We start from the raw sequence: 27,812 nt of genomic DNA, 5'->3' as shown, positions 1-27,812 counted from the left end.
ATTCTGTTGAAATCCCCACATGTTGACAAGGTTGAAAAATATTCCTCTGGGCAAACATTTCCGTGTGGATGTGCTTTCTCTGTGTAATTCTGCCCCCAGAGGCCGTCCCTGTTGGGTTTCCTGCCTACCACAATGTGGTAAAAAGAGGGAGGGGGGTTTATCAAGAGGAGTGCAGGAGACCCCCCCCCCCGGCCCCAGGAAATCCGGACCCCTCCTTCTTTCCTGTTTCAGCCCAAGGCAGCTGCAATTTGCAGCTCGCTTTAAAATAAAGCTGTTCCTATGGCAACGGGGGGGGGAGTTGTTTCTGAAGTGTGAATGAATGAATTGCAGATGAATGAATTGATTTCCCTCGGTTGGGATGGCCCCGCCCGCCAAGTTTCTAATTCCAGGAAGGTCAAGCGGGAAGGATAGGAAGCGGGGGGGGGGGGGGGATCGACTTGGGTATCCGCTTCTGAGCCTCCGTTTTCTTCACCCGGACTTCTCTCCAGATGTCCTTCAACAGCAGCCCTGGCTGGCAGGCAGCAGTTCCACAAGTCAAAACCCTCCCTTTCCCCTTCAACGCCCTTAATGCATCAAGAATAGGCTGTGAATTACACTATTTCACAGACACAGAGATCACACCGACACGTTTGTGTGTGTTGTGTGTGTAAGAGAAGGTAACCGGATTTTATGCAACACGTAACAGGACGTTTATACATTCCGGTTGCTCTTTTCAAACCTTTTGCGTGCAAGAAAATCACTCCCAACCCCAATCCTGGAATTCCGATCCCGGTTTTCCTGGGAACTGTATTGGTCATGCGGAGAGGGAAGAGAGGGAATCTTGGCCCTTTCCCAGCGAGCGCAGAAGCAAAACGCGGACTGGAGTTTGCTGGAGCCGAAGGAATGGACAGAAGTCTTGTTCCAACATTTTGCTTACTACAGGTGAAACTCGGAAAATTAGAATATCGTGCAAAAGTTCATTTATTTCAGTAATGTAACTTTAAAGGTGAAACTAATATATGAGATAAGACTCATTACATGCAAAGCAAGATAGTTCAAGCCGTGATTTGTCATAATTGTGATGATTATGGCTTACAGCTCATGAAAACCCCAAATCCACAATCTCAGAAAATTAGAATATTACATGCAATCAATAAAACAAGGATAGTACATAGAACAATATCGGAACCCTGAAAAGTATAAGCATGCATATGTACTCAGTACTTGGTTTGGGCCTCTTTTGCAGCAATTAACTGCCTCAATGCAGCGTGGCATGGAAGCTATCAGCCTGTGGCACTGCTGAGGTGTTATGGAAGACCAGGATGCTTCAATAGCGGCCTTCAGCTCTTCTGCATTGTTCGGTCTCATGTCTCATCTTTCTCTTGGCAATGCCCCATAGATTCTCTATGGGGTTCAGGTCAGGCGAGTTTGCTGGCCAATCAAACACAGTAATCCCACGGTCATTGAACCAGGTTTTGGTGCTTTTGGCAGTGTGGGCAGGTGCCAAGCCCTGCTGGAAAATGAAGTCAGCATCCCCGTAAAGCTCGTCTGTGGAAGGAAACATGAAGTGCTCCAAAATCTCCTGGTAGACGGCTGCGTTGACCCTGGTCTTAATGAAGCACAGTGGACCAACACCAGCAGATGACATGGCTCCCCAAATCAACACAGACTGTGGAAACTTCACACTGGACTTCAAGCATCTTGCAGTGTGTGCCTCTTCATTCTTCCTCCATACTCCGGGTCCTTGGTTTCCAAATGAGATGCAAAAGTTGCTCTCATCAGAAAAGAGGATTTTGGACCACTGAGCAACAGACCAGGTTTGTTTTTCTTTAGTCCAGGTAAGACGCTTCTGACGTTTGTTGTTCAGGAGCGGCTTGACAAGAGGAATGCGACATTTGAAGCCCATGTCCAGGATCCGTCTGTGTGCGGTGGCTCTTGATGCACTGACTCCAGCCTCAGTCCACTCCTTGTGAAAGTCCCCAACACTTTTGAATAGCCTTTTCCTGACAACCCTCTCCAGGCTGTGGTCATCCCTGCTGCTTGTGCACCTTTTTCTTCCACACTTTTCCCTTCCACATAACTTTCTATTAATGTGCTTTGATACAGCACTTTGGGAACATCCAACTTCTTTTGCAATTACCTTTTGAGGCTTTCCCTTCTTATGGAGAGTGTCAATGATGGTTTTCTGCATAACTGTCAGGTCAGCAGTCTTTCCCATGATTGTGATTCCTACTGAACCAGACTGAGAGACCATTTAAAGGCTCAGGAACCCTTTGGGGGCGTGATGGCTTAATTAGCTGATTAGAATGGGACACTTTGAGCCTAGAATATTGCACCTTTTCACAATATTCTAATTTTCTGAGATTGTGGATTTGGGGTTTTCATGAGCTGTGAGCCATAATCATCACAATTATGACAAATCACAGCTTGAACTATCTCATATATTAGTTTCACCTTTTAAGTTGCATTACTGAAATAAATGAACTTTTGCACATATTCTAATTTTTTGAGTTTCACCTGTATAGTTAGTAACTTCAATAAGGAGGGGTGGGGGGCAGGAGGGAAAAAGTGGGTTAGGGTTGGGGAAATGGCTTAATGCTGCCTTCGATACATCAAATTTATTTTATATAAAATGTAAATATATCCATTCTATTATATATTGCTTGCCTCCAGAAGTTGTGGAGGCTCTTAACACTGGAGGTTTTCTTTTTAAACAAGAGATTGGACAATCATTTGTTTGGAATGGTATAGAATAGATTCTCCTGCTTGAGCAGGAGGCTGGACTAGAAGACCTCTAAGGTCCCTTGTAACTCTGTTATTCTGTTACTATATGTAATATATACAACATAAATCTCCAGAATTGCTCTTGACCCCCATTCGAACAATCTATAACTTTCCTGTTCCCTGGTAACATTTGTAAGACACCTGTGATATGAATTACCATGTTTATATCAGAAACACCTGCAATACTGAAATGAGAAGAGAGAACAAGTCAATTGGGTTCTTCTTGGAGAAAACTCTGCACATGTTCTGCTGTTCGCCGCTTATAGGTAGTCCTCAACTTACAGCAGTTCATTTAGTGACTGTTTGAAGTTACAAGGAAACTGAAAAAAATACAATAATACAATACAATAGCAGAGTTGGAAGGGACCTTGGAGGTCTTCTAGTCCAACCCCCTGCCTAGGCAGGAAACCCTATACCGTTCCAGACAAATAGCTATCCAACATCTTCTTAAAGACTTCCAGTGTTGGGACAACTTCTGGAGGCAAGTTGTTCCACTGATTAATCGTTCTAACTGTCAGGAAGTTTCTCCTCAGTTCTAGGTTGCTTCTCTCCTTGATTAGTTTCCACCCATTGCTTCTTGTTCTACCCTCAGGTGCCTTGGAGAATAGTTTGACTCCCTCTTCTTTGTAGCAACCCCTGAGATATTGGAAGACTGCTATCATGTCTCCCCTAGTCCTTCTTTCTCTTAAGCTAAACATACCCAGTTCCTGCAACCGTTCTTCATATGTTTTAGTCTCCAGTCCCCTAATCATCTTTGTTGCTCTTCTCTGCACTCTTTCTAGAGTCTCCACATCTTTTTTACATCGTGGCGACCAGAAAAGAAGGACTTATGACCATTTTTCACACTTACGACCACTACGGCATCCCCATGGTTCGTGTGATCAAAATTCAGGTGCTAGCTAGGCAATTGACTCGTATTTATGACGGTTGCAGCGTCCCGGGTTCAGGTGATCCCCTTTTGTGACTTTCTGACAAGCAAAGTCAGCGGGGAAGCCAGATTCACTTAACAACCATGTTGCTAACTTAAAACAACTGCAGTCACTCCCTTAACAACTGTGGCCAGAAAGGTCGTAAAATGAGGCAAAACACACTTAACAACCGTCTCATTTAGCAACAGAAAGTTTGGGCTCAATTGTGGTCATAGGTTGAGGAACCACCTTTATAAAATCGATTCCCTTCTGATATCAGTACTGTAGTGCAAGTAGTCCTCGACTTACAACCATTTCATTTAGAGGCTGTTTGAAGTTATGCAGGAAAACTGACTTACAACTAGTTCTTGCACTTACAATCATCGTAGCATTCCCCAGGGTCACATGATCAAAATGTGGTTGCTTGGCAACTGGCATGTATTTACAATGACTGCAGCATCCTGGGGTCATGCGATTGCCATTTGTGACAGCCAGTTTCCAACGAGCAAAAGTCAACGGGGAAGTCAGATTCACTTAATGACCGCAAAATTCACTTCCCGGTTGAAGTGATTTGCTTAACAGCCATGGCAAAATAAATAAATAAATAAATCACAAAATCAGATGTGACTCACTTCATTACCTTGTTTAGCAATGGAGATTCTGGTCCCAGTTGTGGTCATAAGCCGAGGACTACCTGTATTGCTGAAATTGAGAAAGTTTGCAAAACTTGGGAGATGGCATTTTGCATGGTGAGAAGCTGAGCATCGTTTTGAGTACTTCAATGTCCTTGGCTTTGCCAACCTTGCTTCTTGGATAATTGGGCACTAATTATTTATTTTGATATTCCAAATACTTACATGCTACCAAATTATAAACTTTCTAGAGCAGCCACTTATTTATTTATCCATCGTTTTTCTATCCCCTCAATTAATGAAATGCTTGGCAGTTATGGTAATTAGCATCCCAATTAAAAGATTTATAGTAAGGCTAAAATTATAATTACATTAATAAGACCTATGAGAATATATATATATATATATATATATATATATATATATATATATATATATATATATATATATATATATATATATATATATATATATATATATATATATATATATATATATATTGTAGGTCTTATTAATGTAATGATATAATTAATGTAATTATATCTATATCTATCTATCGTTTTTTTCTTCTGTCAAAGCACCTGGTCTGCCCAAATATGGGAGGGAGCATACTGCTTCCCTTTCACCTAATACAACTGCCTAATATGTAAGCAGCCCAAGTTCAAATCCCCGCAAGGGTATGGCTAGCTGATGAGAGCTAAATACCTTGAAATAGATCTATACTAGTCTCCCTTCATTTCTTTATCAGCAAAAATGTAACACAAAATGGTTTGTCGTGTAAGCGACTGTCTGGAAGGCTCCTGGAGTAGGGCTGAAAGGCGAAAGGGAAGCTCCCTTCTCTATTTGGGCAGACCAGGTGCTTTGACAGAAGAAAAAAACACTTAATCACTCCCCTGGCTCAGCTGATAAAGGGAGGAGAACTTGTGGCTTAGAGGCTAATGCAGCTGCCTAATATGTAAGCAGCCAAAGTTTGAATCCCAGCAAGGGATGGCTAGCTGATGAGAGCTAAATAGTTTGAAATAGATCTATACTAGTCTCCATTTCTTTATCAGCAAAAATGTAACACACACACACACACACACACACACACACAATCAAACAGGATTTGGCATCTTAATCATTCCATTACAATCCCTTTGGAGTCACAGTTTGCAATTTTTTTTCTGGAAAGCTAAAACAATGGAGGGAGACAGAAAGGTCAAGATGGCAACCACAAAATTCTGTTCGAGGCCCCATCCCCTTTTCCGCCTGCAGTGTCTTCTTCCAACTGGCTGAAAAGGGGATCATATATTTCTCAGGCTGTTTAGTTTAATGTAGCCTCTTCTCCCCCCTCCCCCAATCTCTGTCCTGTTCTATAAAACAGATATTCTGCCACTTTGTTTTGCGTTATCCTAAGTTGCTGCTCCAACTCAATGATGCTGTAAAGGAGAGGTCTCTAACCTTGGTACTTTTAAGATTTGTGGGCTTCAACTCCCAGAATTCCCCAGCCAGCCATGCTGGGAAGAAGAGTCCACAAGTCTTCAAGTTGCAACTTTATATACAAGATTGGAGACCCCTGTTGCAAAGCATCTTTAAGATGCATGGACTTCAACTCCCAGAAATCCCCAGTCAGCCATGCTGGGGAAGTTTGTCATCGATTCGAACCATTGCTAAGTGAACCATCATAAGTCAAGGACTACCTGTACAGTGGTAGAGGGATGACTTCATGAGGAGAGGCTGGTCATGGCCTGAAGCTTTAAAAAATAATTGTGATAAGGCAGAGGAGAAAGCCATATCTATTGTGCCTTTCCATTTTGTTCACTTTTTGGAGGGGGTGTGTGTGTGCCTTTGAGTCAGTCTTGTTTCTTAGCAAAACTAGTTCTTTTAGTTTTCTTGGCAGGATTTTCAGAAGTAGATTTCCTTGGCTTCCTCTTTCTTCCCGGGAGGACCGAAACAAATTCACCCAGCCAGCTTCATGCCCAAGGGGTGGGCGGGGGGGACGGGGACAGACTAGAAATCAAGTGTCACCCAGTTTCTAGCATGGCTGGCTGGGAAATTCTGGGAGTTGAAGTCCACAAGTCTAAAAATTACCAAGGTTGGACACCGTGCACTATATTAAACTGCTCTCATTCCTCCTAAGAATACTGATCAAAACCAGCCCTCTGGGGGATTTGAGATTTTCTATTCTACAGAATATAGAATAACAGAGTTGGGAGGGACCTTGAAGGTCTTCTAGTCCAACCCTCTGCTCAAGCAGAAGACCCTACTACGCCATTCCAGACCAATGGCTGTCCAATCTCTTCTTTAAAAATCTTCACTGTTAGACTGTTAGACAACTTCTGAAGGCAACTTGTTCCACGGATAAATTGTTCTCCCTGCCAGGACATTTTTCTAGCTTGTTTCTCTCCTTGATTAGTTTATATTTGTTGCTTCTTGTTCTGCCTTCAGTTGCATTAGAGAATACCGTAGGTTGACCTCCTCTTCTTTGAGGGGGCAGGCCCTCAAATATTGGAAAACTGCTATCATGCCACCCCTAGTTTAATTTAATGTCATTTAATTTTGCTGCAGGAGGTGCAATGACCATAAAGTAAACTAACTAACTAGTCCTTCTCTTTGTTAGACTAGACTTACCCCGTTCCTAAAAGGCAACCTGATACCAGCAGAGTAGAAAACCTCAAATCTCAACTTTGACTCAGTATTCATGACAAGACGAGAGGCAGTTTGGTGTCATAGTTTAAGACACCAGGCTCGAGTGGCTCAGTGGCTAAGATGCTGAGCTTCTCGATCAGAAAGGTCAGTAGTTCAGCGGTTCGAATCCCTAGCGCCGTGTAACAGAGTGAGCTCCCATTACTTGTCCCAGCTTCTGCCAACCTAGCAGTTCGAAAGCATGTAAAAATGCAAGTAGAAAAATAAGAACCACCTTTGGTGGGAAGGTCACAGCGTTCCGTGCGCCTTCGGCGTTTAGTCGTGCTGGCCACATGACCACGGAGACGTTTTCTTACAGGGCTGACTCTTCGGCTTTGAAACGGAGATGAGCACTGCCCCCTAGAGTCGGTAACAACTGGCACATATGTGCGAGGGGAACCTTTACCTTTACCTTACCCCGTTCCTGCAACCGCTCCTCATATGTTTATTACTGTGTGTTCATCATAATATGATTAGAACTCAAGGTCACTCAGGCACCCAGTTTCGAGCCTGGTGTCTTAAACTATGACACCAAACTGCCTCTCGTCTTGTCATGAATACTGAGCCAAAGTTGAGATTTGAGGTTTTCTACTCTGCTGGTATCTGCACACAGCTTGCCTTTTGCAAACTTTCTTTCAAGGACAAGGGGGAAGGGGGGTGGGAATGCAGGAAGACAGAGCCGCTGCAGGAAAGCTAGCCAGGCCATTAAATCCCCCCCACCTTCTTCTCCCTCTTCTCCTCCATCATCCAGGGATATTTTTAGCACCAGCCCAGGCCAAGGACTACATACAGGAAAAATTCTGGGCAAGAGAACTGCATAGCATACCACTGGACCTCTGCCCAGACAGCTGCAATTGCAATGCAAAAATCCCTCTCCATTCAGGGTGACCCTTCGCCCCGACTCCATTCCAGACGGGCAACAACAGTGCTTTGGGCACAAGGGACAATTATTCAGAGCTTTGCCTTCCCTCCCTCCGTGATAAGATTCCTGACAGCGAGAACAATTAATCAGTGGAACGTCTTGCCTTCAGAAGTTGTGGGGGCTTCCATTACTTCCATTTTAAGAGGAGATTGGTCTGAAATGGTAGAGCAGTGATGGCGAACTTATGGCACGCGTGCCACAAGTGGCACGCGGAGCCATTTGTCAGGGCATGCGAGGCGCTGCCCTGTCAGCTGGCCAGCGCGCTGGCCAGCTGAGTTCACCTTTTTAAAAGCTATTTTTCGCCTTCCCCAGGCTCCAGAGGCTTTATAGGAGCCTGGGGAGGGCGAAAATAGCCTCCCCCGCCCCCCCCGGAGGCTTCAGGGACCGTCCGGAGGCTTCCCTGACGCCTTCAGAGCGCTTAAAACCACCCTCCGAGCAAACCGGAAGTGACTCCGGGTTGCTCGGAGGGTCGTTTTAAGTGTTCCGAAGACTTCAGGGAAGCCTCCGGACGGTCCCTGAAGCCTCCGGAGGGCCTCGGGGGGGGGGCTCTTTTCGCCCTCCCCAGGCTCCTATAAAGCCGCTGGAGCCTGGGGAGAGTGAAAAAAGCATTTAAAAATGGGGGGGCGCGTTGTGCGCGCATGCGCACTGGGGGATTGCGCGTTGGATTATAGGTGCGGCATGCCCGCCCATGACCCCCCCGCGCTCCCCCCACTTGTGGCACGCGAGCCAAAAAAGGTTTGCCATCGCTGTGGTAGAGGGTCTCCTGCTCGAGCAGGGGATTGGACAAGGCGACCTAACAGAGGAATAGAAACAAGATCACGTGAAGTGCTAATACCGTTTTATAACGCCTTGGTAAGGCCATATGTGGAATGCGGCATCCAGTTTTGGTCGCCACGTGTAAAAAAGATGTGGAGACTCTAGAAAGAGTGAAGAGAAGAGCAACAAAGAGGATTAGGGGAGACATGAGAGCAGTCTTCCAATATCTCAGGGGCTGCCACAAAGAAGAGGAAGTCAAACTATTCTCCAAAGCACCTGAGGGTAGAACAAGAAGCAATGGGTAGAAACTAATCAAGGAGAGAAGCAACCTAGAACTAAGAAGACATTTCCTGACATTTAGAACAATCAATCAGTGGAACAACTTCCTTCCAGAGGTCGCGAATGCTCCAACACTGGAAGTTTTTAAAGAGTTTGGGCAGCCATTTTGCCTGGAATGGTATAGGGTCTCCTGCTTGAGCAGGGGATTGGACTAGAAGACCTCCAAGGTCCCTTCCAACTCTTATTCTATTCGATTCGATTCTACCTCCAAGATTCCTTCCAACTCTTGTTACTCCGTTAAAGCGGCAATCTGTCATTTTTAGTAAAAGACTTGGCCCCCCAATTGTATGCAGAGTTTCATTGATGCAAATCAACAATTGCACAGTAAGCTTGTTCCAAGCGTGCAAAGACAACATAGCGTAAATAGCAACCATTGTGCAAAACTCTGGTTTGCAGCCAATGATGACGCCTGTCTGGCTTAGAGTAGAGCAGGGGTGTCCAAACTTGGGAACTTTAAGACTTGTGGACTTCAAGTCTCAGAATTCCCCAGCCAGCCATGCTGGAGTAGAGGTAACTCTTGACTTACCACACCAATTGGGGCCGGAATTTCTGTTGCTAAACAAGGAGGTTGTTAAGTGAGTTGCACCCAATTTTATGACTCTTGCCACAGTTGTTAAGCAAAGCACTGCAGTTGTTAAGTGAAACGTGCAGTCGTTAACCAAATCTTTTCCCACTGGAATTTTCCTTGTTGGAAGCTGGCTGGGAAGGTCATGAATATTGATCACACAACCTCAGGATGTTGCAGCTATTATAAATATAGGCTGGTTGTCAAACGCCGGAATTCTGATGACGTAGCAATGGTTATAAGTGCAAGGACCATTGTTACTTTTTTCACCGTCACTTCACACGGTCACTCAATGAATGGCTATAACTCAAGGACGACCTGCCGTTTGCCCTTTGAGTCCCAGTGTCAAGGTTGCCTCTGAGCACGTCAAGAAAGACGTTGTCCAGGCTGTGGTAAAGAGGGCATCACTTATCTCACTTTTTCCTTAATTTCTTCCTAGGGAACATAAGGTTTTCCCAGTTGCAACGTGTGAAGGTTGGACCATAAGAAAGGCGAGTGCCAAAGAATGGAGGCCTTTGGACTCTGGTGCTGGAGAAGATTCCTGCACTGAGTCCCTTGGACTGCAAGGCGATCCAACCGGTCAGTCCTAGAGGAGATCAACCCTGACTGCTCTTTAGAAGGCCAGATCCTGAAGAGGAAACTCAAAGACTTTGGCCACCTAATGAGAAGGAAGGACTCCCTGGAGAAGAGCCTCATGCTGGGAACGATGTAGGGCAAAAGAAGAAGAAGGGGACGGCAGAGAATGAGATGGCTGGATGTAGTCACCGAAGCAGTGGACATGAGGTTAAATGGACTCAGGAGGATGATAGAGGGCAGGAAGGCCTGGAGGAATGTTGTCCATGGGGTCGCAATGGGTCGGACACGACTTCGCAACTAACAAGGGAACATTTTGTTTTATAGACTCAGACCTAAGAATATAGAATATCAGAGTTTGAAGGGACCTTGGAGGTCTTCTAGTCCAACCCCCTGCTTAAGCAGGAAACCCTATACCAGTGATGGCGAACCTTTTTTGGCTCGCGTGCCACAAGTGGGGGGAGCGCAGGGGGGTCGAGTGCGGGTGTGCCGCACCCATAATGCAACACGCGACCCACCCAGTGCGCATGCGCGCAAAATGCATGACCCCCCCCCATTTGTACATTTTTTTTTGCCCTCCCCATGCTCCAGGGGCAGGGAAGCCTTGGACGGTCCATGAAGCCTTTGGAGCGCTTAAAACCACCCTCCGAGCAAACCGGAAGTGACTTCCGGGTTGCTCGGAGGGTCATTTTAAGCGCTCCGAAGGCATCAGGGAAGCCTCTGGACGGTCCCTGAAGCCTTCGGAACGCTTAAAACGACCCTCCGAGCAACCCGGAAGTCAGTCCCGGTTTGCTCGGAGGGTGGTTTTAAGCGTTCCGAAGGCTTCAGGGACGGTCCCTGAAGCCTCCGGGGGGGCGGGGGGGGTCTTTTCGCCCTCCCCAGGCTCCTATAAAGCCTCTGGAGCCTGGGGAAGGCGAAAAATAGCTTTTAAAAAGGTGAACTCAGGTGGCCAGCGCGCATATGCGTGCCTCGCGTGCCCTGACAAATGGCTCCGCGTGCCACTTGTGGCACGCGTACCATAGGTTCGCCATCACGGCCCTATACCCTTTATGGCTGCCCAGCCTCTTCTTAACTTCCAGTGTCGAAGCACCCACAGTTTCCGTAGGCAAATTTCTCCTTAGTTCTAGGTTGTTTCTCTCCTTGATTAGTTTCCATCCGTTGTTTCTTGTTCTGTGCTTTGGAAAATAGATTGGTCCTCTCTTCTTGGTGGCAGCCCTTCAAATATTATTTATTTATTTATTAATGAATTTATTAATTTATTCAAAGAATGAAAAGGTGAGATGTTTCAATTCGGGTTGTCCAACATATGTAATCAAGTTTGTTAAAGAATAACCCATGCTTTTGAACGAGTGTCGCTTGTTTTCATTTGGGTTCAATGTGGAACCGTTCGGGCCCTTTGAAGGAGACCGTTCCTACTGTACTTGAATCAAGATAAAGGCTGGGAGAAAGTTGTTCAATTTTCGGTCTGGCCAGCCAGCTAGTTATCAAGTGCCATTAGTAATTTTAAAAAGGAAGATCTCCCCCCTCTAACTCAGCTTGGTATGTGAGAGTGTGGCTGGGTTTACATGATGCATTTCTCCCCAAATTTATTGATTAAGTTATTATGCTGCCCATTTCCCATACACAATGTCTCCAGGCTGCCTATAGGTCAGTGATGGCTAACCTTTTTGTCGAGGCGTGCCAAAAGCAGGGGGAGCGGGGCGTGCGCATGCATGCGTGCCCACACCCATAATGCAATGCCCTCCCCCCCGCATGCGCACAAGCCTCACTGAAGTCTTCAGACTTGCAGGAGGCGCTTTGGCCCGTTTTTTTGCCCTCCGCAGGCTTCAGGAAAGCCGCCTGAAGCCTCCGGAGGGAGAAAAACGCCCCAACGGGCAACCAAGAACTTTGTTCCCGAACTTCGGTGGGTCCCGCTGGTTCGTTTTTGCCCCTACCCAAGCTGCAGGGAAGCCTCCTGAAGCCTAGGGAAGGTGAAACATGCAAACCGGAAGTTCGGGAATGGACTTTCGTGAAAAACAGGGCGTTTTTTGCTCTTTTTGCCCCCCTCCCCCCCGGAGCACTCTGCCCAGTAGTTGAAGTTTACACACCTTGTTAGGTGGGGAAACACTTCTGAGTGTTCTGATTTGATCAATACATGTAGATCAGGGGTGTCCAAACTTGGGAACTTTAAGACTTGTGGACTTCAACTCCCAGAATTCCCCAGCCAGCCAGGCTGGGGAATTCTGGGAGTTGAAGTCCACAAGTCTTAAAGTTCCCAAGTTTGGACACCCCTGATGTAGATAAATTGAGTCTTTGTGTATCGTTCACTCATTGGGGACTTCAATCGTGCGTTGCATCTAAGAGCAAGGGTGGTTGGCGCAGTGCTTAAAATGCAGTATTGCAAGTTAACTCTGCCCACACCAAGGAGTTCGATCCTGACCGGCTCAAGGTTGACTCAGCCTTCCATCCTTCTGAGGTCGGTCAAATCAGGGACCCAGATTGTTGGAGGCAATATGCTGCGTCTATAAAGGGAGTCCTGTAAAGCACTCTGGGAAGGTATATGGCTCAATGCTATTGCTAATGCATCTGTCAAGCACCCATGATTCAGTGGACCGAATGTGTTTGCTTCTGCTTTTCCAGCTCTGTGTCCCAGCATACCCCACCCAAGCTGGCTTCTGGCCCTCTCTCTGCCTTTGCCTCTTGGGGAGATCTGACTCACCAGGCCCAGCGTGAGTGGTGACTCAGCCCCTTGGAGCTCAGCTCTCCTCAGCCACATCGCTCCGTGCCAGCCCTTCCCTCCGCCACGTCGAAGCCAGAGACCTCAGCTGACCCAGTTGCCAGGAAAGTGGGCAAGGGACAAGGACCTTTGGAGCATGTGCAGAAGGCAATAATACAATACAATACAATAGCAGAGTTGGAAGGGACCTTGGAGGTCTTCTAGTCCAACCCCCTGCCTAGGCAGGAAACCCTATACCGTTTCAGGCAGATGGCTATCCAACATCTTCTTAAAGACTTCCAGTGTTGGGGCATTCACAACTTCTGGAGGCAAGCTGTTCCACTGATTAATTGTTCTAACTGTCAGGAAGTTTCTCCTCAGAAGAGGCCATCCATGCTGGGCGGATGGAAACCAGCCCGGCTCGAGGGATGCACTGCTCTGAAGGGAGAAGAATCTGATGGAGGGGTGGGAAAAGTGAAAGTTGGTATCCCAAATGGGTCAAAATGAAAGCTAGCAGGTTTCCCATCAAGGCTTTTGCATCAGAGAGAGGGAAAAGGGGAAGTGAGGGAAGGAGAGGAAGGGAAGAAGGGAAGAAGGAAAGAAGGAAAGGAAAAGAAAGATAAAAAAGAAAGAAGGAACAATAGAAAAAGGAAAAAAGGGAAGGAGAAAGGTAGAAAAGGAAGGGAAAAAAGAAGATGTACTTCAGCATTCTTGATGTACAAGTAGTCCTCGATTTGCAACACTTGAGCCCCAAATTTCTGTTGCTAAGCGAGACAATTTGTTAAAAGTGAATTTTGTTCCATTTTATGACTTTTCTCACCACAGCTGTTAAGTGAATCACTGCAATTATTAAGTCAGTAACCAATTGTTAAATGAATCTCGTTTCCCCACTGATTTTGCTTGTCAGATGTTCACCAGAGGTGAACACATGACCCCGGGGGACACTGCATAACACGCCTCTGAATGTTGATCTGGTGACCATGGGGATGCTACAACAGTCCCAAGTGCGAGGAACGGTCAAAAGTCACTCTTTTTTTTTCCAGTGCTGTTGTAACTTTGAACTGTCACTAAACAAATGATTGTTAAGTCAAGGAGTACAGGCACTTTTTATTTATTTAGTTTGTCACTCACGTACAAGATAACAGGAATAAGAATAAAAAATATAAGAACACAGGAAATGGGTACAAATAAATGGGGACATTAGGACAGGGATGCTGGGCCTGCTGGTGCACTTATGCACTGACCTCTTAAGGAATGGGGTGAGGTCAACAGTAGACAGTTTAAGGTTAAAGCTGTGGAGGTTTGAGGATGTAACAACGGAGTCAGGTAGAGCATTCCAGGCGTTGACCACTCTGTTGCTGAAGTCGTATTTTCTGCAATCAAGTTTGGAACGGTTTACCTTGACTTGTTTTTCCTTGGGATAGACCATCAAGGTTTAATGCAGATTTCAAATGGGGCTAAACAACAGGAAGTGCCTCAGCAAATCCCCCACCAGTGCCTCTGACCGTACGCGAAGTGTTTTTCTCCTATCTGGGCAACCTGGCTTTCAACTTACCTGAGAATCAGGGGTGTGTGGAGTTGATTCCCCAGGCTCAAACTCCTTCCCTCCCCACCTTCCACCCCACACAATAAGGGTGTAGCCTTATTAGCTAGTTGGGTCAGGCACTTTCCGCATCTCATTCCAAGAACGTTTGGGTGTGTCCTTCCCATGTCGGTGGCTGAGCAGAAACCGAATTGTAGGTGGGGAGCCAAAAGGGATGACCTCACCCTTGGCCCACACTCTGCATGTGCTTAGCAGCCCCCTTGACTCCCCCACCCCACCAAGAACAAGATGGGCAGTGGAGTCCTTGCCACTCTGCGCGTGCTGCAGAATAGCCCTTGCATCCTTATTGGGAGCCCTGCAATCAGCTGCGGCTGCAACGCCTTAGGATTCCGAAGTTGGAAGCGACTGTCACATGCGATCCAGGTTGGGCATAGTACAGGTAGTCCTCGACTTGCGACCAGAATTGAGCCCAAACTTTCAGTCACTGCGCAAGACTTTTGTTAAGGGAATTTTGACCCATTTTACCACCTTTCTTGCCAGTTGTTAAATGAATTAACCGCCCAGCATGCTGCAACTGTCATAAAAACATAGCCAAGGGCCTGAATTCTGATCACCTGTCTGTGGAAATGCTGCACTGGTCATAAGTGTGAGGATGGATCATCAAGCGTATCCAGTTTGCCCCCTCGACTTTGTCAAAAACTGGCTGAGAAAGGCTTCTCAACACACAACCAGGGGATGTTGCAACAGTTGTAGGTGCGAGGATTGGTTACAAATAATTGTTTTTCAGTACAGGTAATCCTCAACGTACAAGAGCCCAAAATTTCTATTGCTAAGCAAGACAGTTGTCAAGTGAGTTTTGCCCCATTTTACGATCTTTCTTGCCAGATTTGTTAAGTGAATCATTGCGGTTGTTAAGTTAATTGACATGGCTGTTAAGTGACGTTTCACTTGAGTTTGCTTGTAGGAAGTTTGCAAAAGGAGATCACGTGCCCGAGACATTGCAACCATCATAAAAATGAGTCAGATACCAAGGGTGTTAATTTTGATCACTGACCCTGGGGATGCTGCCAGTGTGACTTACTGTCATAACTCATTTTTTCCGGTGCCGTTGTAATTTTGAACTGTCACTAAATGAACTGTTGTAAGTCGAGGACTACCTATATTTCAGAGCTTCAACTCGTCTGTCTGGGACTCACGCTTCCCTTTTTCTCAAGAGGAAAAAAGCCTAAACTGAGCCTCTTGTCAGATCAGGCCAAAGGGCCCTCCCCATGCATAACTTCCCACGGTTTACAAAGGTAGACTGCCTCCAGCCAAGGAGGTCCGCTGAATGATTCTAAGTGCCCAAGGAATGCAGCCAAACAAAATCAGAAGTCCACTATGAATTCCCTGCGGCCAACTGACCAGCCAGCCTTAGGTTCTTCCTCCATGCGGACAATAGGTAGTCCTCAACTTACAAAAGTTCATTTAGTGACATTCAGACTACTCAAGGTTGACTCAGCTTTCCATCTTTTTGAGGACCCAGATTGTTGGGGGCAAGAGGCTGACTCTGTAAACCGCTTAGAGAGGGCTGTAAAAGCATTATGAAGCGGTATATAAATCTAAGTGCTATTGCTATAGCTATTCAGTTACAACCATACTGAAAAAAGTGACTTGTGACCATTTTTCACATGTATGACCATTGCAGCATTCCCCAAGGGAATCAAGATTTGGATGCTTGGCAACTGACTCGTACTTATGACGGTCGCAGTGTCCCGGGAATCCTGTGATCCCCTTTCGCGACCTTCTGACAAGCAAGGGAAAGCCAGACCCACTTTAACAACCGTCTTCCTAACCTAACGATGGCAGCGATTCGCTTTAACCACCGTGCCACACCAAGTCGTAAAATGGGGCGAAACTCGCTAGAGAACAGAAAGAACGACGGGCTCCCTTGTGACCGTAAGTCGAGGACTCTCCCTGGTGGCATTTTCAGCCGCAGCTCCAGGCAGAGGCTTCCTGGCGGCCCAGAGGGAGGCTTTGGCGCAACTCTGTGCATGCTCAGAGGCCCCGCCGCCTCCCCTGGGCTGCCCCCGCGTTCTCTCCCCTCCGCCTGCCTCCCGGCTCTCCCGCCCGTCACCCCGGTTGAGCAACGCGGCGGGGCCGGGAGAGGCGCTCCTCTGCAGGGCGCCTGGTGGCTCGGGCGGCGTCGAGCGGTGTGAGTCAGCGGGCCCCGCGGGGAGCCGGGCAGAAACGGCCAGGGGGCGAGGAGCCAGGCCCGGTTCCCAGCAGGCGCTCCCGCCCTTCCCCTCCGCCCCCGGCGACCCAGCCCAGCCGCCCACCTCCTCCTCCTCCTCCTCCCCTCCCTCCCCCGGCGCATCACAAGGCAGCGGGGCGCTCGCGGGCAAACGCCGGTTGGGACCCTCCAAAGTTCAAGCGGGGGGGGGGGAAACGGGACAGGGTGAATCCATCGCAAGGGGGGGATTACTTCGGTCTCAGCGTCATTGAGAGCCCCTCCCCTCCCTCCGGGCGTTGATTCCAGGTGGGTCCTCTTGGAGAGGGACGGACGGCCCACAACGCCTAATTAACCTTGGTCTGATTTAAGCCAAGGCTTGGTTGCTTGCACAAGGCAGTGGTAACTTCCCTAGAACAAGTGGGCTAGTTTGGGGTGCGGTAGTTTGCACGAATCTGTTGCCCCCCCTCTTTTCTTCCCTTTGTTTTTTCCCCTTTCTTCCTTCTCCCTCCTCTTTTATCTCTCCTTTCTCTTCCTTTTTTCCTCCCTCTGTCCCATCTCTCTTTCTCAGCCTCCCTTATCTTTTTTTCCCCTTTATCCCCCATTATTTTGTCCTCCTTTCTCCCTCCCCTTCCTTCTTCTTTCTCTTCTTTCCCTATTTCCTCTCCTTTTTCCCCCCCTTCCTCCCCCTTTTCCGCTCTGTCCTTCCTTTCCTTTCCCTCCTCCATCCTTCCTCTCTTTCTCTTCCTTCCCATTTTCCTTCCCTTCTCTTTTGCCCTCCTTTCTCTTCCTTCTCTCCCTTCCCTTTGTAGGAAGTTAGCAGCCAGCCCTCTCCTAGAAAAATGAAATATCCTAGGAAATATTGAAAAGGCAGAATACTATATTTCCCTGGATGTGAAAAGGAAGAAACATGTTTTAAAGACAAAGTAACTCCCTGCCCCTCCCCCTTTGTCAATGGGCCATTAAGATGCCCAAGCCAGTCTATTCTACATAATAAAGAGTTTTCCCCCTTCAGCTCCAGGGTTATGGAATGAAGGCGTGATAGTATTAACCCTTTACCCAACTCCCCACAGGGCATCTGAGAACTCAACCAAACTTGGAATCAAAACACAGCCTAGCGAGTTGCCCCTGCATGGCCCCATGGGAGTCTGACAACCAATCAGAATACATTTCTTACACAGGAACAGGAAACAGAGAGATGGGGTGGAACAGAGTATTAAAAACCCAGCAAGCCCCTCCTCTCGCTCTCTTCTTCATCCAACATCTGGAAGCATATGATCACCTTTTTCCCCAGGACCTGATTCTGTCCACCATTAAACCATCTTTCTAAGCAGCCTCCATGTTTACAGTGTCTTTTTCCCCACTTGGAACTGAACCCAGAAGGACATTTCTTCCAACACCTTCATCCCTCTCCTTTGCCTTTCTTCCCATCTTCCTGTTCCTTCCCTCTTTCCCTTCCCCCCTTTTCCTCTCCTTTATCTCTTCTGTTTTCCTTTTCCCCTCCCTCTTTCCCTCCCCCTTCATTCCCTGATTCCTTTGCCCTTCCTCTTTCTCTTGTTTCCCTTCCCTCTTCCTTCTCTTCATCCTCATCATTTGCCCCTCCCTCCCTTCTTCCTGTTCCCTCCTTCTTTCCCTTCCCTCCTTTTCCTCCCCTTTATCCCCCTTTTTTCCTTTTCCTTCCTTCCTGTTTTCCTTCTTTCCCTTCCCTGATTCTTTTCCCCTTTCTTCCTGCTTTCCTTTGTCCCCTTATGCTTTTCCCTTCTCCTCTCCCTCCCTCCCCTCCTCCCTGCCATCTATTCAGCACAGGAAAAGGGGAGGGGAGAGGGAGGGTGGGTGTGGGTAACAATCCTATTGATTGCTGGCCCAGCACATTTTCCCTGGGCTGTGGAAAGTGAGCTGGTGCCCCCAGGCAGGGAGTCTTTTCCAGGCTGTTGGTCTCCTGCTGGTAATCATAGCTGTGGGAAGCCATTAAGAGGCAGGGTGGTTAATGGGGGAGGGATGGGCTGGGGGAGGAGAGACCCAAGTTCTAGTCCCAATCCACCACATAAATTCATTGGCTGAATTTGGGCCTCTCTCTTAGGCCAATAGCCAATCAGCTGTTGAGAGGAAAGTGCTGGACTAAATAATGAAGAGACCCAGATTCTAATCCCACTCAGATTGGGGGGGACGGGACCTGATTGGCTGATTTTGGGCCAGTCCCTCCCCTTAGCCCAAAACTCAAGGCAATTGGTTCTTGTACAGATGGGACTAGGAAGTGGAAGATCTGGGTTCAAGTTCTTGTTCACCTGTAGAAGCTCCATTACCCCAATTGTGGGAGTAATGCAAAGGCCTAGTAGTTCCCCTCTTTTCTGTTCAAACGACCTCGCTGCCTTGTTGAGGAAAAAAAAATCAAATAAATACAGGTAATGCTCGACTTCTGTGACTTTTCTTGCCACAGTTCATGTGACTCACTGCACTTGTTAAGCTAGCAACACCGTTGTTAAGTAAATCTGGCTTCCTCATTGACTTTGCTTACCAGAAAGTTCACAAAAGGGGATCGAGGCATGCCAGTTGCCCGAGCGTCTGAATTTTGATCATGTGACCCACTGGGAAGCTACAACGGTCGTAAGTGTGAAAAATAGTTCCGTTACTTTTTTTCCCCAGTGCTGTTATAACCTTGTGAATGGTCACTAAACAAAGGGTCGTAAGTCAAGGACTACTTGTAAATGTGTAGAAGAATCACTTTCACGTGGTGAAAAATCCTTCATTTCCTTTTCCCGTTCATTGGACACTCTCGAAAAATTGGTTGGCCATCAATTTCGCCTCCTTGAAGAAAAGTTGAAAATGTTCAGGAAGGAAGATCAGTAAGTACAGTAGTCCTCGACTTGCAACAGTTCATTTAGTGACTCTTCGAAGTTACCAAACGGCACTGAAAAGAGTGACTTATGACCATTTTCCACCCTTATGACCGTTGCAGCATCCCTACAGTCACATGAACTACATTTGTATCGGGTGAAATCTAGCAGGTTCTGACAGGTTCTGGAGAACCGGTAGCGGGAATTTTGAGTAGTTCGGAGAACTGGCCAATGCCACCCCTGGCTGGCCCCGGAATGGGGTGGGAATGGAGATTTTTGCAGTATCCTTCCCCTGGAGTGGAGAATTCCCTTGGAATTCAAATTTTGAATTTCACCACTGGTTTGGATGCTTCACAGCTGACTCACATTTATGATGGTTGCAATGTCATGTGATCCCCAATGGGGAAGCCAGATTCACTTAAACCGTGTGACTAATTTAACAACTGCAGTGATTCACTTAACAACGGTGACAAAAAAAGCCATAGAATGAGGCAAAATGTCCCAAATGTCTCACTTAGCAACATAAATTCTGGGCTCAACAGTGGTCGCAAGTCGAGGACTGCCTGTAATGGCAGTTCCCAAACTGGGCTGTGTCCATTAATTCCTTGCCCATCTGCACATCTAAACAGGAACACGCAAAAGTTATACAGATCTGCGCCCTTGGGGTTCTCTCCAGGCGTTCCAAAACTTCAAACAAGGCTTATTTGCATGGTTTTTAACTTTGCATGATTTTGCATGATTAAATCTGGTTCTTAATCCATGGGAAAAAGAACAAAGCTGTGCGGGCCACAGTTCTCAGATCTCTACAATTGTTGTTTACACAGACAAATAGACCCGCACGAAAATCCTTCCTACAAGTCACATTTAAGGAAGGGGGGGGTTCGTTTTGGGGTCCGGAAGCCAGCATTTGGGAAGGCAGAAAAAAGCCCTCAAATGCAAGGGATTTTCTAACATGTCAGTTTTAGGGCTGAAGTTCAAAATGGAAAAGTGAACCTGACATGCTGTCCTTTTTTTAAAAAAAAGCAATTATGAAGGGGCTTCAGAGGGTAATCTTGGAGTCCTAGTAGACAACCATTTAAATATGAGCCAGCAGTGTGCAGCAGCTGCCAAAAAAGCCAACACAGTCCTAGGCTGCATCAACAGAGGGATAGAATCAAGATCACGTGAAGGGTTAATACCACTTTATAATGCCTTGGTAAGGCCACACTTGGAATACTGCATTCAGTTCTGGTCGCCACGATGTAGAAAAGATGTGGAGACTCTAGAAAGAGCGCAGAGAAGAGCAACAAAGATGATTAGGGGACTGGAGACTAAAACATATGAAGAACGGTTGCAGGAACTGGGTATGTTTAGCTTAAGAGAAAGAAGGACTAGGGGAGACATGATAGCAATGTTCCAATATCTCAGGGGTTGCCACAAAGAAGAGGGAGTCCAACTATTCTCCAAGGCACCTGAGGGTAGAACAAGAAGCAATGGGTGGAAACTAATCAAGGAGAGAAGCAACTTAGAACTGAGGAGAAATTTCCTGACAGTTAGAACAATTAATTAGTGGAACAGCTTGCCTCCAGAAGTTGTGAAAGCCCCAACACTGGAAGTCTTTAAGAAGATGTTGGATAGCCATCTGTCTGAAACGGTATAGGGTTTCCTGCCTAGGCAGGGGGTTGGACTAGAAGACCTCCAAGGTCCCTTCCAACTCTACTATTGTATTGTATTGTATTGTAATCTGGGTTTGCTCATATTTTGTCTGGAACAGTGATTTCCAAACTTGACCGCTTTATGGCTGGGGAATTCTGGGAGTTGAAGTCCACCCTTCTTAAAAGTTGCCAAGTTTGAAAAACACTGATCTAGAGAGTTGCTCCATAGGCAGAGAAAATAACGAGGACATGAAAAATAATCTTGAATGACTCTGTTTCACACCACATGCTCAGCTTGGTTTCTAAACAAATTCATTTTCTGGGATTGCAAACCACACTGAGGGCAAGCAGGACAAATAACCAAATTAAATTTCACCCAGGGCGACAGTGTTGGGCAAATATAGTTCTAATGTGTAACCGATCTTGCGTAACCCTGTTGGGTGGACACCGCATGGCCATTCGTAACCGAAGGCTTTTCGGGAACTATTATACATCCCCATAATATTTCCCCTTAAGCAAAGGGAAGTATTAAAATCTAAGTATGCACTTAGATTTAAATTACCCAGTCTAGAGTAGTTTTAAAGCCTAATCAGAAAGATTTTATTACTTTTATTTCCTTTTTCAGACGTCATAGAGACTGCCATGGAGTTCAGTACAGGTGCCTCGACTTACAAGAGTTCATTTAGTGACTATTTGAAGTTAGAAGGGTGCTAAAAAAAGTGACTTAGGACAGTTTTTCAGACATAACACTATTGCAACAACTCTGTGGTCACGTGATCCAAATTCAGACGCTTGGCAACTGATTCATATTTATTATGATGGTTGCAATGTCCTGTTGTCATTGGATCCCCTTTTACGACTGTCTGACAAACAATACAATACAATAGTAGAGTTGGAAGGGACCTTGGAGGTCTTCTAGTCCAACCCCCTGCCTAGGCAGGAAACCCTATACTGTTTCAGACAAATGGCTATCCAACATCTTCTTAAAGACTTCCAGTGTTGGGGCATTCACAACTTCTGGAGGCAACTTCTGTTCCACTGATTAATTGTTCTAACTGTCAGGAAGTTTCTCCTCAGTTCTAAGTTGCTTCTCTCCTTGATTAGTTTCCACCCATTGCTTCTTGTTCTACCCTCAGGTGCCTTGGAGAATAGTTTCACTCCCTCTTCTTTGTGGCAACCCCTGAGATATTGGAAGACTGCTATCATGTCTCCCCTAGTCCTTCTTTCTCTTAAGCTAGACATACCCAGTTCCAACAAACAAAACCACGCAGAAGCCAGATTCACTTAACAATGGGTTTGCTGACTAGTGATTCACTTAACAACAGTGGCAAGAAAGGTCTAAAACGAGACAAGATTCAACTTGACAACTGTCTCGCTTAGCAATACAAATTTGGGGCACAATAGTGTTCGTACTTCGGGGATTATCTGTATATCAGTCCTGTCTTTGTTTCTTTTACAGGTAGTCCTTGACTCATGATCACGATTGAGCCGAAAATTTCTGTCGCTAAGCGAAACATTTGTTAAGTGAGCTTTGCCCCACTTTGAGATTTTTTTGCCACAATTGTTAAGCGAGTTGTGCGGTCATTAAGGCTTCCCCCATTGACTTTGCTTGTCAGAAGTCAGCGGAGTTGGTTACAAATGGCGATCACATCAGTGGTGGGTTGCAGGCGGTATGCCCCCGTACGGGTGTACCGGAGCCTGCCTGGAGCACCGGCTACCAGTCCGGTCTGGTGCTCCGGAGGTTCCAACTACCTGCCCAAGCTCCTTACTTGTCCTTTAAAGCCTTCTGCGCTTCTGCGCACACGCATGGTGCATATAGCGACGAGCAGCTGGAGTGTCACGGAGGCTTGCGGAAGCGTCGCTGGCAGCTACAACGCACGTGGGCGACGCCGGGCCTGTTCCAACTGTACCGGTTGGAACGGGATCCGGAACCCACCACTGGATCACATGATCCCGGGGACAGTGGAACTGTCATAAATGCAAGCCAGTTGCCAAGCGCCTGGATTTTGATCATTTGACCATGGGGATAAGTGTGAAAAACGATCATACGCCACTTTTTTCAGTGCTGTTTTAACTTCAGTCACTAAATGAATGGTTGTAAGTTGAGGACTACCTGTATTGTTAGAGCAGGGGGTGTCAAACTCGATTTCATTGAGGGCCACATCAGGGTTGTGTCTGACCTCCGGAGGGACAGGGGGGGCATGGCCAGCTCAATCTCACTCATCGAGGCTCGGTTTTGGGCCGTGATGGCCTCCTGCAGCCCTCTGCCAGCGGAAACAGAGCTCAGGAGGGCTATGTGCAGCCTCCCCAAGCTCCGTTTTCACCAGTGGAGGGTTGCAGAAGGCCATTGCAGCCCAAAACAGAGGCAAGGAGGGCCATGCCCGAGCTCCCTTTCCACTAGCAGAGAAACCGTGGGCCAGTCCTTCGCTGTTCCTAGCGGGCCAGAACTAAGCACCCTGCGGGTTGGATCCGCCCCCTGGGCCTTGAGTTTGACACTCCTGTGTTAGAGGCTTCGGCTGCCAAAAACCCAAACTTTCTAGACCAGGGGCCCCCAACCTTTTGGGCTCCAGTTCCATGGAGATAAATTTTTCCATGGACCAGAGGGGGCATTGTTTCGTATGCTGTCTGCATCCCACGGATGGGGCTTCGCTTGTTTGCGTGGTCCGGTTTCTGGCATGCTACGGCCCCGGTGCCGATGGCGATCACCAAACTGGGGGGTTGGGGACCCCTGTTTTAGACAAGGTACTAATCAACTGAAAACATTAAATGCGAGAGGACATTAGTTCCAGGTGACTTCTATCCACTCTCTCTTAGGCCAGAATGCAAGATTGAGGAAGGGGCTGGACTAGGAATGGGGAGACCCAGGCTAGTCTGACCCCCTCCCTGGACGTTAACCCAGTGTTTCTCAAGCTGAGGAACTTTTAAGACAAGTGGATTTCAACTCCTAGAATTTCCCAGCCAGCAGGAGAGGGGTTCCTCCCCATTCAAACTTAGACAGTTTCCTGATACTGAGACAGAAACTAGATAGTCTCACTTGTTGGAAGATACGATAGATGTAATGAGGCAGAGACCTCACCCAGAAGTTTCATGTAGATGTTAAAAGGGAGGGAAGCAAGAGTGGGATCCTGTAGCATCCCACAAATGAGGGGCTTAGGGAATAATCTCTTCCCCACCCGCTCAACACCAAATGAAACCTGTTGTGGCCTGCCAACGGATCTGGCAGCAGATTCAGACAGTGAGGAGGTTGGGGAGGAACATGGGACAGTCCTGGAGTCTGGGGAAGGCTCTGATGAGGGCTCTGTGTCGGAGGCAGAGAAGGGCCAGAGCCATCTGACAGTTATCAGCTGCCTTTGGAGTCGGAGATCAGTGGGGCAGAAGAACAGCTGGAGCCTGTTCCTGATGTGTACATGCGCAGAGCTGCCAGGAGAAGGGAACAGTTAAGGAACAAGGCCCAACTCGGGAGTAAAGCCACTGGTGGAGGGTGAATGCCCCTCCCATAGGGAATAAAGAGGAGCGAAAGGGGAGGGGAGTTTCCAGGAGACAATTAGTTCAATGCATTAGGGTGAAGATCTGTTTCTGACTTCTTGCCAATTATTCTCTGCTACAAGCATGGCGTTTGGAAAATATCAGCCTGGCAGCTCTCCAAGCCTGATCAAGATCTGTAAGTTGTGAAATCTCATGAAGGACTGTTGGCCGAGACATTGCTGGAGCGGAATTCATTTTAAACGAAATAAAAGGGGTTTTATCGGGACGAGGAGTCGGCTTCGTGCTTTTGAGAAGCCTAGGTCAGAACAGAGCCATCCTGGACAACCGCACTCAAATGGTTTCCCCTTATCTACAAAGCCAACTCAGAAGGAAACCATGGTTGACGATGCAAAAAGCCACAAGGACATCAAGAAACACAAGGATGGACGTACCACCAGCAGCCTGGCTCCATCAAAGCACAACGAAGGCTCTCCCAATCCTAGAACCCAGCTAGGAACCCAATGAAGAGTTCTCATCAGCTGTAGACCAACCATCTTCTCAACTAGTCAGTCATTGTCAAAACATTTGGATCAAAATCATTTGTTGGTTCCCCAAATAGCCCCTTGAGTATACCGCTGTCTCTGGACCCAAGGAAGGAAGGACAGGTACGTAGTCCTTGAGTTACAACTACAATGGAGCCCACAATTTTTTGTTGTTGCTAAACGAGACATTTGTTAAATGAACTTTGCCCCCATTTTATGACCTCTCTTGCCAGAGTTGCGAATTGAACCACTGCAGTTGTTAGGTTAGTAACACGGTGGTTAAGTGAATCCGTCTTCCCCGTTGTCTTTGCTTGTCAAAAGGGATCACGTGACATCTCCCCCTCCTCCCCGGGACACTGCAGCTGTCATAAATGTGAAATACGGTCATGGGTCACTTTTTTCAGTGGCATTGTAACTTCGAAATGGTCACTAAACAAACAGCTGTAAGTCGAGGACTACCTGTAAACAGACCCTGTCCACTTCCTCTGGAGTCGCCAGCTCAAATTCAGTTCAGATCACACCCCGAGACCATGCCTAAGCATTTTTATCTATTCCCCTGAGTCTTGAGTTCAGGTTCCAGCCAATCTTAAGTGACTTTATCCATCGAGATAGCCTGAATCATTGTCCCAGCAGCCCAATGGATGTTCCAAGTTGCACCGCTACCCAACAATACCCCATTTATCCTAAACAGGGCTATTGGACAGTCATCAGCAGATCAGGGGCGGGATTCAGCCAGTTCAGCCCAGTTCAGGCGAACCGGTAGCTCCAATGATCAGCTGGGGAACGAACAACCTTGCTCCAACGATCAGGTGGGCCTGCCTGCGCTCTTTACCTACCTATATCCTCTCAGCCGATTCGCGCGGCGGAGCGAATTGCCGCACCGCAGCTGTGTTACTTTCCAAGAAGTAACGTGGAAGGTTAAGTTTTGTTAAAACTCTGCATGCGCGCGAAGCACGCGATCACCGAACCGGTTGTTAAACCGGCAGGATCCCACCACTGCAACAGATGGATAAGGGTGGAAAAACACGACCAGGTGAAATGGCTTGCGTAAACACAGCAAGGATATGACCATCTGTTTGTGCTGTTTGAGGTGGCAGAGAAAACCCGGGTGTTTCCCTTTCCTTGAAGGTTCGTATGCTTACTAGAACATTAGGGAGGGTGGACAGGAAGTCAAGACACTAAACTGGAAGAGTTAGGACTTTGAGAACAAATGCTGAATCAGGGACCAACCTCGATTCAGCTTCCTGATTAAGAAGCAGCCCATCTGATGTGTACAAGGTTGAGGTATGGGGAGGGCTACTTCCCCTTGCTTTGAAACCCCCCCCCACTTCCACACCCCCCGAAAATACTTAAGTAACATCCTCCTTTTATTTCTGGCCCAGCTGCCTGGAAGTTATGACTGATGGGTTTGTCTTGAGTGGCGGCTCCTAACTGCGGAAATCATGTGCGGCTGAGGTGGGGAGGAGCCGAGCCGAGAGAAAATTGAGGGAGGACATCGCCAGGATGTGATCCGGCTGTGCAGAAGGTCAGTTCGGCTCCACGGTTCATTAACGTCTCGGAGCTCGTTGTTGTCCAGTGGGCTGCTCAGCTCAATCTCATTTTCTCCCGTGGAAAAAATAAATAAATGTGCCCGCACTTAAGGTCAGGTGGTTTTAAAACATTGTGTGCCCAAATCCTGCGCTTGCCCACGGAAATCGAAGCCGCTTAAAGATGTGTCACGTTTGGACACCGAATTCCCTGACGTTTGCGTTTTCTGCAAGAGGCGCCTCTGGGAATGAGTCAGTCACCCTTCCCAAAGGGGGCCTCCCACCCCCCTCCCCAAGTCTTGCAGGGAAAGTCACAGGATGGTGGTTTGAATTCCGCTGATTAAAAACCTCTCTGCTTCCTCTGGACACACCCAAGATGATCCACGTATGATATTTCCAGTCAGAGTGGACGGTGGGGGCTAGATTGGGTAAGCGAAAAAAAAAAAGGTTTAGGAACAAACTTGTGACTTTCCGTACGTATGGAATTTACCTAAGAACTGAGCAACCATGGTTTACCAAAATGAACCCTTATTGGTTTGGGGCGTGAGCCGGCTTCTTGCATGGTTTTTTGGTTGCATTTCTACTCGAATGAATGAATGTCATCTTGGCTGGTGCTCCTCTGTGTCAATCCTTGGTGGTAGAAGGATCTTCATTTTGAACAGTGGACTAAGCTCACCGATCAGAGAAGAATTATTGTAGCTCAGGGGTTGAATTATGGAAATCTACGGGGCTCTCTGAGTTTGGTTGTTTTCTTGCACAGGTTTTCATACCCAATCTAGGTAACATCATCCGTACACTAAGATCAAGATGGTCAACTTTCCTTGAAGAAACTGGCTTGATTATGTGCGGTCAAGTTGGTGTCCACACTTAGCAGCCACATGGATTGGAAAGACGTTGAGACTCTAGAATAGTGATGGCGAACCTATGGCACGCGTGCCACAGGTGGCACGTGGAGCCATTTGTCAGGGCATGCGAGGCGCTGCCCTGTGAGCTGAGTGTCAGCATTCCAAATATCATGCAGAATTAAATCATTGTCCAAGGCAAAGTAGTCCTTAAAACTCCAATTTAATAAGACAGGCATGTTGGCATTATGCTGTTGAAATTTCAACTCTAAGGTACATCCGGTGAATTCCCCAAGTTAAAAGTTCATCATCTATCCCCACACCCCATAATTCATCACATGGTCCAATCTTCATCTTCCACGCTGGCATATACACCCCTCTTCTTCCGGCCAGGTGTCGAGGT

General features: G+C 47.2%; 1 protein-coding gene and 1 long non-coding RNA gene across 2 annotated transcripts in view; one reads left to right on the top strand and one right to left on the bottom strand.

Moving 5' to 3' along the window:
- STK11 (serine/threonine kinase 11) overlaps positions 1 to 27,812 on the bottom strand; it is a 608,695-nt gene that overhangs the window by 355,417 nt on the left and 225,466 nt on the right. The window lies entirely within an intron of this gene.
- On the top strand, positions 16,348 to 26,755 carry LOC309384579. The gene is made up of 3 exons (XR_014174080.1): positions 16,348 to 16,551; positions 25,733 to 25,850; positions 26,424 to 26,755. It is a non-coding gene; the product is annotated as an uncharacterized lncRNA (long non-coding RNA).

Source organism: Natrix helvetica, assembly GCF_964273705.1.
Source record: "Natrix helvetica genome assembly, chromosome: 1".
Taxonomy (NCBI): domain Eukaryota; kingdom Metazoa; phylum Chordata; class Lepidosauria; order Squamata; family Natricidae; genus Natrix; species Natrix helvetica.
Note: the sequence above shows the minus strand (reverse complement) of the source record. Positions and strands in the feature narration are given on the sequence as shown.